Source organism: Phaseolus vulgaris, chromosome 5 (assembly GCF_051622355.1).
Source record: "Phaseolus vulgaris cultivar YP4 chromosome 5, ASM5162235v1, whole genome shotgun sequence".
NCBI lineage: Eukaryota > Viridiplantae > Streptophyta > Magnoliopsida > Fabales > Fabaceae > Phaseolus > Phaseolus vulgaris.
In genome coordinates this window covers 9452233-9459923 of record NC_143502.1, presented here as the reverse complement: position 1 = coordinate 9459923, position 7691 = coordinate 9452233, and the positions used below count along the sequence as shown (strand labels likewise).

At 34.5% G+C, this 7691-nt stretch overlaps 1 pseudogene; it reads left to right on the top strand.

The window, feature by feature from the left end:
• Window positions 1-7382: 7382 nt before the first annotated feature.
• LOC137836273 (small nucleolar RNA R71) lies at window positions 7383-7488 on the top strand (annotated as a pseudogene).
• The last annotated feature ends 203 nt before the right edge of the window (window positions 7489-7691 follow it).

Sequence of the window (7691 nt, the reverse complement as noted above, 5' to 3'; positions counted from 1 at the left end):
TGAGTGAATTGGTGCCCAAGTTTGCAAGCCTTTTTACTCCCTTGTCTAGACTCTCTAGGATAGACACCTTGATCTTCTTCTTCACCTCTCCAAGTGATATGGCCCAACCAATCACTCTCCCTACCTCTCATCCACCTTCAAGGAACCCATTGCTCAATTGGAGCCCTCCTTGTCCATTTCATCCATCAAGCTTCTGCACAAGTCCATAAAAAATCCAAGAAACCAATTGGTCATGAAGGCAACACCATCATTTGGTATCATGAGCTTTGGTTCTTCAAGAGAAAAAGTGCCTTTTCTTCATTTATTTTTTGTGTTTGCTTCATTTCCATGTTGTTCATCATTTGCTTAATTGTCTTGCTATTTTAATTTCAATTTTATGATCATAATGCTCTTTGGAAAATTTTGTTCAGTTTATATTTGTGTTCAATTGTTCTTGAACATTCCGATTGCAATTTTATAGGTTTCTATTGAGAATGCTGTTTTGTTTTAGTTTTATTAGAGTCTTATTGAGATTTCAATCGGTGCAAATCAATTTGGTAGAGTCATTTTAATTTTTGAATCCATTCAAGTATTGTTAATGTCATGTTCATCCAAATTTGTCATCAATTTTATGTAGTACTTTTGTTGTTAATTTTGGTTGCTTGTTTTTAATTTGAGTACAAGTTATATTCTGAATTTGAGTTCACACTTGTTATTAGTTCCATACAAGTTCAATTTCCATTCAATTCCATTATGTTTTTGAAGTTTCCAATGTTGTTTTTAATTCCAGTTTAGGATTTTCCTCGTTTCACAGTTTTTGTGCTGACTGAAAACATTTATCAAAATTAATTATGTCGGTGAAAAATTATGAATTTGATCAGTTTGATGTGTTAAGAAAAAGTACATCAAAATTCAAAATAGAAAAAATGGCAAATGAAATACGGACAGAGTGTAAAAAAATCTAACTCTGGAAAATTTAAATCGGCAGTGAATTTGAAAACCTTATTGCAATTATTTGGTGCACTATCTTTATGAAATTCTAGCGCCCATTTAGAGCTTACACATTGAAGTTTTTGTGGTTAAAATTGAAAAGTCAAATTTGAAGTAATTTGTCCAACATAAATTCAACAAGTTCATAAAATTTTACACAAAAATATTGTAGTGCTATTTTGGTTTTGTTCATCTATTTTAGTTCCACTCTCTAGGATTCAATTTGTGTGTTACCTTTTCTTGTGAACTTTAATTTTTTTCTTGTCAATTTCTTGATCACTCTTTCAAGTCATGTCAATTACGAACTCCATTTGCAGTAGTCCTCAATTTTAAATTTGATTTTTGTTGCTTTGAAATTGTTTGACCTCTTTTGGTGGAAGTGACCTAATTTGCTTTGGTGAGTTGTGGAGCTGAAAACTTTTGGTGCAAGCTACATCACTAAAGAGGTAAAAACAGAATATCTTAGGTTCAATATTCTAAAGAGGCAAAGCAAGAGACAACAACAACCTCACACAAAAATATACACAAAATACAAAAGGAGCTACAAGTTGTGGAGTGCATAGAATAGGCAATTTAGTTTTAGTGCATAAACTTGTTGTCCTAATTTTTCTTTGTATTTCTTTGAGTTGTAATTTGCAAGACTTTGATTAATTAGTGGATTAAATTCGTTTTATTCGTGAATGTGTCTTTAAGGTTCAAAAGTGCCAAGAAGCCTTACCTTAGGAAATGCCTAGTTTAAAAGCTTTCTAAATAGCAATTTTCAATTGTGTTTTTTATTGCTTTGCATATTTCTTGCATCAAAAATTCTGTTTTCATCTTTTATTGTGCTCTAAGTAAATTGTTTAGGGAAAGGTTTGTAAAAGTGGTGTGGGATAGTATCAAGAAAGGAAAGGCTTGGTACTTAAGAGATCCCAGTGATCCACCTCCCTTTCTGAGGAAATTACCTACTTCACTCCATCTATCTTTCTCTTTGGAAATTACTTTTATCACATAACTCTAAACATGTCTACTTATTCTTCAAGTCATAGTGAAAGTGATAGGAAATCTTCAAAATCTCATTTTGAAACAATTGGCTAGAGATTTTCAAACACTATCACTTAGACAATTGCAACATGAAACTCAAATTTTGGAAGAAAAGAAAGAAAGAGATGCCCATATTGCAATCTTAGAAGAAGAGCTGAAAATTGTTAGAGAAAAAGATTAATACATTAGGAAATTAAAAAAATCACATGCATATAGTTCTAGGTCTAGTGACTCCCACGCTAAGAAAGAGAGCCTTAGAATCAATGACTATTATCAACCTACACCTAGAAGAACTAGGAGAGAAAGCCAACCAATAGAGACTAGGGTTGACCTTGTTGGGTTTATTAATGTCTAAGTTCAAAAGGGAGGTGAATTGGACTTATAAATTTTTGGCCAAGAAAACTGTTTAATAAATCGTGACAGAAAAGAACAGATTGATTTGAGGAACAACAAATTTATTTTCTAATCTCAATAAGCAATTTCAGAAATATAACAAATTGGTTTTAGATTCAACAGATTTTTATTTCATAGTTATTAGATTCAGACTTTCTGTACAGATAAGTAGTGGTGACAATATCTTACCTTTAACACAAAAGATTGATAAGAAAAATGCTTTGATGATTAAAACCAAGAGATACAATATTATTTGATTATCAAATCAGAAATTCAATTAAACAAGTAGCTTTCAAAAAAGAACTTACAAATAACAGTTTCAAAAACAAAAGAATTTTGAACAAGATTACTTAATTGAATTTTAACACTGGTATTATTCAGTCAATGATTACAGATACAGTGAATATTAAGCAACATACAGGCCTTATCAAAATCTTGAAGAACAGTATATGATTTAACCTAGCAACATTTAAAACAACATATTCAATTTTAAAACAACAGATTCATTTTATTACAGATTATCAGATTTTAGATTTAAAGAAGTGATCAAGGAAGGAGAAAGGCACACACAGTTTTATACTGGTTCACTCAACAAGAGCTACATCCAGTCATATCTTATACCAAGATGAATTTTACTAATTCAAAGCAATCTTTACAAACACTTCTTAGTTCTTGAACCCTTCAAGAACTAAGATCACAAGCTAAAACACTCTATTTCAGCAACACACTTACTTCTAGAAACCCTATCAAGAAGTACAATTACAAACACCTTTACAAAAGAAAAGTATAAGAAGGAAAACACCTAGATTGCAGTATACAACAGTTCAAAAAATAGGACCCTTACAGCTGCAACACTTTGACAGAACCTTGAATCTTTAACCAAAAGGCACCAGCACAAGAGCACTTGAAACATTGAAACTCAATTCAAAATCTAAATTAAAGCACTAGAAAACTGTATGCAAAACATGATTGCAAGGGATGATTTGACCTAAAACCAACCTTCCTTTTTATAGGTTTCAAATCCAAACTGATTTTCCAAAAACAGTTAAGCACTGTTATAAAAATAACATATTGAAGTTCAAAAGAACATATTGCTTTTTGAAAATACTCTTGGTGGTAACATAACCACTTTCAGATAAGTTCATAACGGTAACTGTGAACAAAACTGACTTTTTAGTTAAAACAGAATTTTGAAAAAGCTTAATAAATTTGCACAAGTACAAAAAGAATCAATTGTTTTGTCAAACAACAAATTAAAATTTTGTGCAGTAAATTAGTTTTAAAAAAAAACTTGAAACAAATTTTTTAAAACACTTTTAAGTAACCCTTGTGCTTGAGCTCATCACTATGGTTATGAGATATAAGATAGATTCATAGTGCAAAAGACTATTTAACAATTTCTAACCTAACAAGGACCATGAATTACAATGTACATAAACCTTCAAGCAAATTTTCTTCATCAAACACTTCCTTATCTAAGTTGAGTAGAGTCTTCATCTATCTTCAACAATTTCTCTTTGTTTGATGGAGACAAATCCCCATTGCATTGAAGGAAGACTTATGGCCAAATCTATAGCTTCTGCACTTGGACAAAAAATATACCAGGGCTTTCACAGAAAAATGTACCTACATAAAAAAAATATAACAAAACAGAACATGTAGAACATGCATAATACCTGCACCTGCACCTAAACTTCGTCTTCCCCTTTGTTTTCATCAAACAGGGTTGGGGCATAAAGAAAAAGACAAGCAAGCAATAATCATACACGCATAATTGTTCAGAGAAAGTTTTAAAGTGTCTAAGCACGTTACAGTCCAAAATAAAAACCAATGCATAAAAGTAAAACCATAGTTCAGAAGAAAAAAAATAGTTTATGAAGCACATAGAAGAAAAATCACTTGTCCCTATAATAGAGCTCTGGAAGCTGCTCTTGAATGCCTTCAATTTGATGATCTAGGTTCTGAAATCTAGTTTGTGTCATCTCAAAATAAGCCCTCTGGTCAGCAGAAAGAATATCCATGCGATGAAGAACTTGCCTTTCAAACCTGGATAAGGGTTCCCCATGATACTCAGGTTCATGGTAAGCAACAAGAGCATTCATGTCTTTTGCAACAAACTCCTCTTGAATAGATGAGGCTAGTGAATGCATTTTGTGAGGCGATGAGTTATGCATCTCATAACAAGATGCCTTAGCAGCTTCCACTGTCTAATCTTCTACATGTGGAGCATCATCATCTTCATCTGCATGGCCTCGGTTTTATGCTTCATGTTCCATTCTTGGAGCAACATTCCTTCTGTACACCCATGCGTTTTCCTCCTTCTGAAAACCCATCTTGGCGAGAGTAGCATTGTCTATCTCACTAACAGCCTTGATAGTTTCATTTCTCTCATCAGTGGTGTCAATCTCAAAATAGTCAATGAGTTTGGAAACAAAAATGGCATATGGAAACCTATAATCTGTGAGCCTTTTGGATTTAACCATGTGTTCCATCATAATGCAGACCCATTTGATTTTAATTCTATTCATTATACAATACACCAAAATTAAATCTTCCTCATGAAGGACAACATGATTACTACCTTTGGGTGTGAGTTGCCATGCAATGACATAAGCTAAAAAGCGAGGGGTTAAGTTCAAATTACCTGCATGGAACCGATTCTCAAGCTGAGCTGGATTCCTTACACAGCTTCTGCAGAACTGGATTTTATTGAACTCCTAAATGCCAGTTGTGTTCCCTCTGCTTACCTTCAGTCAAGAATATTTTATCCCAACTATGTTGTTCAAAACTTCATTTGTAATGGTCAGCTTGACCCCCTTCACGTATGAGACCAAATTCTTTCCATCAAGAGTGAGATTTAAGTAAAAGATTTTTATTAAATTTGGATATATGTTTCCAGTCATTTCTAGAAAATGTTTCAGCCTTTGATGTGTAAGGACAGCTCTTGGTTCTTCCAAATTTTCACTTTTCACCCAAGAAGATTCCAGCACTTTTGGAATGTTGATATGCTTTCTGCTCATCTCGTGCATGAAGGTTGTGATGGCTTTTGTATCACAAGCAAACTAATTCTCAAGCACTTCATGGTTACTGCTAGGTTGCTCTCAGGTTCTTCTCTTTTTTGGTGTGGAGGATGCCATTTTAGTATTGCTTTAACTGCACAAAATGAAAAGAAAAGGAAAATAGCTAGAGACTATGTTAGATAAGGAACTAGTAATCAGAATAATATTAGTGCATTGGTGATAGAAAAACACAAAGTGAAGGTAACTTGGACAAATTTTACAGAAATGTTGTTAACTGTAGGTCGTACTTAATTCAAACACAAGTTTATATAGAAGAAAATAAGGTCAGAAGAAGGAGTGTAAGATCAGACAAAATATTATGAAAACTGATTTTGTACAGATTTTCTTTCACAATGTGCAACATAATTCAGTTTACATTAGAGCAAGAATATTTTGGAAATCAATTTTTCAGATTGAATTTTCATGACTCAATCAATAAATCTTTTCAGTTATGATTTCCTGGATGGTGGAGTCATCAATTTGTTGGTCAAAAACCGCATGTCAGTCAATGGTCAAAAGACAAGAATATGTTTCTCTTTCCTAGTCATACATGTGATCTTGAATCAGAAAAACAACACGTTAAGCAAAGAAACAACAGGTTATAATTTTACTGAAAAAGAACAATTCATGCTTATTGATCCTGCCGGTTGACTTAGCGCTAGAGCGTTGCCTCGTCACGAACCTCCTCACCAGCTTGACTCCACGTGCCCTTCAAGTCCACACCACAGAAAGCCTCTCTGAGAACCTGAAAACACAAGGTGGCGCCTCTGCGGCCGGTGGCGCTCCGACGCTCAAGTCAGTAACAATCGCTTGTCGTTAGTGGTACCTTCCTTATTGCTACACCATGCATGTTCTAGCTGGGGGAACCTTGCCACCAGCGAATGTCCACTCTGGGAATCCTATCACTGATGGGCAAGCTGTTCCCTTCCACTTGCTCGACCTCCATGTCCCATGCCAGTGCAACAATCATAGCGTTGTACTTACTCCCAAATCCAATAAAGCATTGGCTACTAATAAAGCACCTATAGACACGGGAAGGTTAAAACTCCCTGGGTCCTTCAATTTTTTAGGCAAGCCTTTTTGAATAATGACACTGTATCTATCCTCCAGCTCTATATTTTTTTCTTCAATATAGCTCCTATTCTTTCGAAATCTTTCAAATGTTGAATCTTGCTTCAAATTTCCTGCAAAATAATTTTTAGGGAGCAATTTATCAAAGAATTTTCTTTCCTTCTCGCTTTTTGAAGGAGAATGAGGATATGATAAATCTTTTTCAAAAACTCCTCTCTCCTTATTTTCACTTTTCTTCTTTATTTTTTCCTCCTCACTTCTCTCTTTCTCATCTCTCTTCCCCTCTATCTCATCTTTTTCTTCTTTTTCAGCCACTACATTATCGCAATTTGTTTGGTCAGCTGTCTCATCTGGATCTCTATACTCCTAATCATGGCCATGCTATTGTCCTACGCTCTCACAATATTGTCCTGCGCGCTCACAATCTTTGTCAGAGCGTCTTGAACTTTATTCATTCTTTCAAGCATGGATGGATCCTCAACTTCAGGTGAATTGTTCTGATAAAAACAGTGACCATTAGGATGAACACCTCCACAAAAATCACACCTGATTGACTGACTTTGGCTTTGAGATGAATGAACAACATATAATTGTTGGGGCAATTTAGCCATTTGTGCAGTTAGTTGCTCAATCTGCTGTGTCAGAATCTTATTTTTAGCCAAGAGTGCATTTTCTAACAACCCTTTATTCTGAAGATCTTGTCCATCATGTTGGGCTTTATAATCAGTTGATGCCAATGCATCAATAATTATTGTCGCTTGTTCTACACCAAGGGCCATCATTGTGCCACCAGCTGCAGCTTCTAGGAGCATCTTTATGTCAGATCTGAGACCATTCAGGAATATGCTCAGTTGAGAAATATCTTCAAACCCATGATTTGGGCATTTTCTCAATATCATCTTAAATCTTTCCCATGTATCACAAAAGACTTCATTTGCTCCTTGTCTGAACATAGAGATTTCAGACTTTGCTTTGATGTAGCGAGAAATTGGAAAAAATCTTTGCAAAAATTTTTCCTCTACATCCTTCCAGCTAGTGAGGCTCTGATTTGGAAGTGATTTGAGCCATTCCTTAGCCTTTCCTGCCAATGAAAAAGAAAACAAGCGCATATAAACATTTTCAAGATCACCTGATTGAAAACCCATTGTTCCTACCAATTCATAAAATGTATCCAAA